Source organism: Danio rerio, chromosome 21 (genome assembly GCF_052040795.2).
Source record: "Danio rerio strain M-AB ecotype USA chromosome 21, GRCz13ab, whole genome shotgun sequence".
Lineage (NCBI taxonomy): Eukaryota > Metazoa > Chordata > Actinopteri > Cypriniformes > Danionidae > Danio > Danio rerio.
In genome coordinates this window covers 34,637,217-34,641,998 of record NC_141041.1, presented here as the reverse complement: position 1 = coordinate 34,641,998, position 4,782 = coordinate 34,637,217, and positions in this window count along the sequence as shown.

Sequence of the window (4,782 nt, the reverse complement as noted above, 5' to 3'; positions counted from 1 at the left end):
ATGGGTGATCTAGTTATTTAGAGAGAAAGTTCAGCAAAAAATAAGAATTGTATAAACATTTGAGTTTCTTTTTACTGTTGAAGATATTTTGAAGATTGTTGAATATTGACTTCAATAGTTTTTCCACTATGTATATCAACAGCTATCGCTCTCCAACATTTGTTAAAATATCTTCTTTTGTGGTTAACTGTAAAAAGATACTCATAAGGCTTTGGAGGGTGAAAAAACGATAAGTAAAAAAAGAAAGATGAAGTAGTTATTTAAAGGGAAAGTTCACCCAAAAATGAAAATTTAGTTTTTAATTGGTCTGTATGAGTTCCTTTCTCCTGAAAGAATAAGAGTCTGGCTAACTTAACAGTTGATGGTCCTCACTGGTTCCCATATCATGGAAAAAAAGAAAAAGAAAGTTCATCAGGTTGAAAAAAGAAAAAAAAAGAAAGGATAATTATATAAAAAGTAGAATGAGGTAAATAAAAGATATTTTAAAGATTGTTGACTATTGACTTTCAGAGTTTTTTTTCAATGTGTATAGTAACAGCTATCGCTCTCCAACATCCTTCAAAATATCTTCTTTTGTTTCAAACGTAAAAAGATACTTATAAAAGTTTGGAGGGTGAATAAACAATTAGTAAAATAAAATTTTTTTTAAAAATGGGTAAAGTAGTTATTAAAAGGGAAAGTTCAGCCAAAAATAAGAGTTGTATAAACATTTGAGTTTCTTTTTATTGTTGAAGATATTTTAAAGATTGTTGGAAATTGACTTTCATCTTTTTTCCACTATATATCAACAGCTACCTCTCTCCAACATACTTCAAAATATATATTTTTTGTGTTTAACAGTAAAAGGATACTCATAAGGCTTTGGAGGGTGAATAAACAATTAGTGAAGTAAAAAAATGAGTGAAGTAGTTATTTAAAAGGAAAGGTTATCGAAAAATAAAAATTGAATAAACATTTGAATTTCTTTTTACTGTTTAAGATATTTTGAAGATTATCTTATTTTGTGTTTAACTGTAAAAGTATATCATAAGTCTTTGGAGAATGAATAAACAATTAGTAAAGTAAAAAAAAAATTGGAATCATTTAAAGGAAAATTTGAAAATGTTGTTGTTTACTGGTCTCTATGAGTTTCTTTCTCCTAAAAGAAAAAGAGAAGAATCTGGATAACAAAAGATGTGATGGTTATCACTGGTGTTCATAACATGGAAAAAAGAAACGACAAAATCCATCAGGTTGAAAATTGAAAAAAAGAAACTCATATTGGTTCGAGACTAATTAAATAAAAGGTATAATAAAGCAAATGATGACTTTTTTTGTTGTTGTTGAACTATCCCTTTAATTTTCCTCATAATCAAAGTTTTTTTTATAGCAGACTATTTCTGCCGCAGAATTTTTTAAAAAGGTAAGTGGCTTTTTTAATCTCACAATTCTGACTTTTCTTACAAATGTGAGTTTACATATTACAATTCACAAATGTATTTTCAGAATTGCAAGTTTAATATTTTGCAAATCTCTGAATTTAGACTTTTTAAATCAAAAGGAAGTTTGTATTTTGCAGATCTGACTTCATATTTATGAATTGGTGGAAGAAAGGTCAGAATTGTGTGATATAAACTCTAAAAAGTTTTTTGATATAGCATCCAGTTAGCTTCTTATTTTGATCTTCAATCGGCTTACTCCCATTGGCTGACGTTGGCTTCACTCAAAAGTGCTTATTAAGTGCGTATTATCTGTTAAATATCTGCAAATGTTCAAGTAACTCAGAGTGACGTGTCAGTTGGTTTGCAGCTGCTGTTTCACAAGTGCCGTCTACATGCTAACAGCTCGCTCTACTGAAAGTCATTCACTTCAGTCTCTCTTCCTTTGTAAGCGCTAGTGTCAATCGTGTGAAAAGTCATTCTTAGGTTGCCTTTTGCACAGCATTTGTTGTTTATTTTTATAGGGGCTGAAGAGCATTGTTAGGTTTGTACATAGTTCTATGGTCAAATAGTGCAATTATTGATTTAAGAACGACAAGAGCTCTTGATGTATGATGTTGTTGCCATTGGTTGAACATAAAAACTGGTGTGTTTTGTGTTGGACTTGTATTTCATAGATCACTAGTGGCCAAGTTCAGCATGATGTTGTGAATAATAAGGATTTTTATGATGCACCAAAACTGTTTTTAAATCAGTGTCGAATAAATATTTGGATGAAAAGTTGGTGGATGATTTCTGAGATTAGCACATATATTTGCTAGATATATTGGAAACGTATCAGTTTTTATTTGTTATTTTTTCATGTAGAAATGCTCATTTCTTTGTATTGTACATTTATATAAGATAGACTAACATTTGTTGATGGTCATTAATAAAAATAAAAAAAACACCCAATGTTCCTATTATCTCAAGTCTATTAATTGATGTTAAAGGTTTACGAAACCCTCGAGTACTCGAGATTTTAACCGATTTGTGTGTGTGTTAAGCATCAGATAAGACAATGTTAGCACCTGTTAGCTTTAATTTTGAATGGGAAAACTGGATAATTTTGAGCTTTTGTCAGCTAATTTCAGCTTCCGGGTTTATAATGACTTTTGGGGTCGGATCAAAATCGGCGATGGATTGCAAAACTGCAAGTGCAAAGATGACACGTTGGTTTCTCATTATTATTCATAGCGGAGTTTTCTTATTCTATGAGAAGAGCCGGCTTCTTAATTATTCATGACTGCACGTGCTTTCCAAGGCAAGGCAGACCTGTCAGTGCTAAGCTGTGAGACCCTACATTAATGACTGGGTGAAACCACGTCCACGGACCACGGCACACGATATTTAGCTGTTCATGAAGGGTTGTATGTGTTTGTTTCCATGATCCCTGGGGTTTGTTGCATGTTTTTCCCTGCGATGCTGTCAAGGCCGATACAGAAAAGCTGTTTGTGTGCAGCAAGCATTTTTGTCGGGAGAGCAGTACGAGAATTGGAGAACGTTGTCTTTTCTCAGGAGTTCGTTCACATTTAGACACATCGCCGTGCTGCTTTGTTTGCCTAAATCCTCTAGATTACCAACAGGGCTAATGGTTAAAATGGACAGGGCAGGAGACCTGCTGCACAGAGTGCATTCAGACCCGGGGATTGAGGGAAAAGTCCTCATTTACAGTGTTTATATGAACACGATTATCTTTATAATGATATAAATTGTGGTTATCTGTATATGAAATTACGAATGCACAAATGTTGCAGGGCATTAAATTACTGTTTATGTCTTTGCATTATAATTTGTAAACTGCAAAATCATGCGTCTCCTCACGGTTTGTGTCTCATTTTGGGAGCCGACTGACAACAGTTGTTCACTCCCCTCCTTCTCCCCAGCTCTGCTGGCCACGCCCACTCCTGCCTCTGATCGCGGAGCTCCACGCCCATTATAATGCATTTTTTGAAAAAATTCTGAGGTAGACCTGAATTGAAAGTGAGGGGTTTCATGACCCTTTAAATGGACAGCTCACCCCCCAAAAAATGAAAATTGTCATCATTTACTAAAGAATGCTTGAAAAAAACAGCCATCGACTTTCATAGTATTTTTTATTCTTACTATGGATTAGGGCTGCACAATATATTGTTTCAGCATCAATATCGCAATGTGTGCATCTGCAAGATACTTAGTTGACTTTGCAGTTTAATTTTTACATTTACATATGCAAAAGCATAATGCATTTTTCTGTGTTTTGTTGCATTTATCGACGCTTATAGTTTGTTTATTACATGTTATGCATGAGTCACTCTCCTACAGAATCATCCCAATCAAAATTAAAACATTCGGTAACCCTTTTCGGACCAACTCTCACCATTAGCTAGTTGCTTATTAGCATGCATTGTATATTATATGTTGTATTGTAGATATTGGCTGCTTATTAGTACTTATAAAGCAAATGATCTGGATATGATCTTATTCTACATCATTGATCTTACTACCTTTAATGAGGAGCAAATTAGGAGTTTATTAAAGCAAAAGTCAAATTGATTTGCTTACAGCGAGAACTGAACCTTAAAATAAAGTGAATAAACATTCTTTTTAAGTATAACAAAGTACATTGCAATATATATTGCAGAAAAACAAAACATTGTGCAGCCCTACTATGGATGTCAATGGTGTTTTTTTTCCAACATTCTTCAGATATGTGGTTTTGTGTTCAGCAGAAGAAAGGCATTTATACAAGTGTTGAACTATAAAAGTGGGTGAACTGCCTCTTTAACGGATAACTAACATTATTCGTTTGAACAATGAATTAGTAATATAAACACAGTTGAAGTCAAAATTCTTAGCCCTACTGTCAAGTTTTCTCCCAAATAATGTTTAACAGAGCAAGACATTTTTCATGGCATTTCTTAAAATATATATTTTTTTTCTTGAGAAATTTTTTTTCATTTCATCTAGAATAAAAGCAGATTTTTATTTTTTTTAAACCATTTTACTGTCTATTATTAGCCCCATTAAGCAATTATTTTTTTCGGTTGTCTACAGAACAAACCATCGTTTTAACAATTTATTGGTAATGTACACTACCTGACAAAAGTCTTGTTGACGATATCGTTGTCAAAGGAACAAATTGCTTAGTTGATCATTTGGAAAAGTGGCAGAAGTTAGATTTTGTAATCATCTGTTGAAACTGCAGAAGACCTGTTGGAACTCCCAAGATTTTTACAGAAATTAGTCAAGTTTGTTGAAGGAAATTCATGGTTTGAGGTTTCATTCAGTATTCGGGCATGCGATAGATCTGCAGAGTGGATGGCAACATCAACAACCTGAGGAA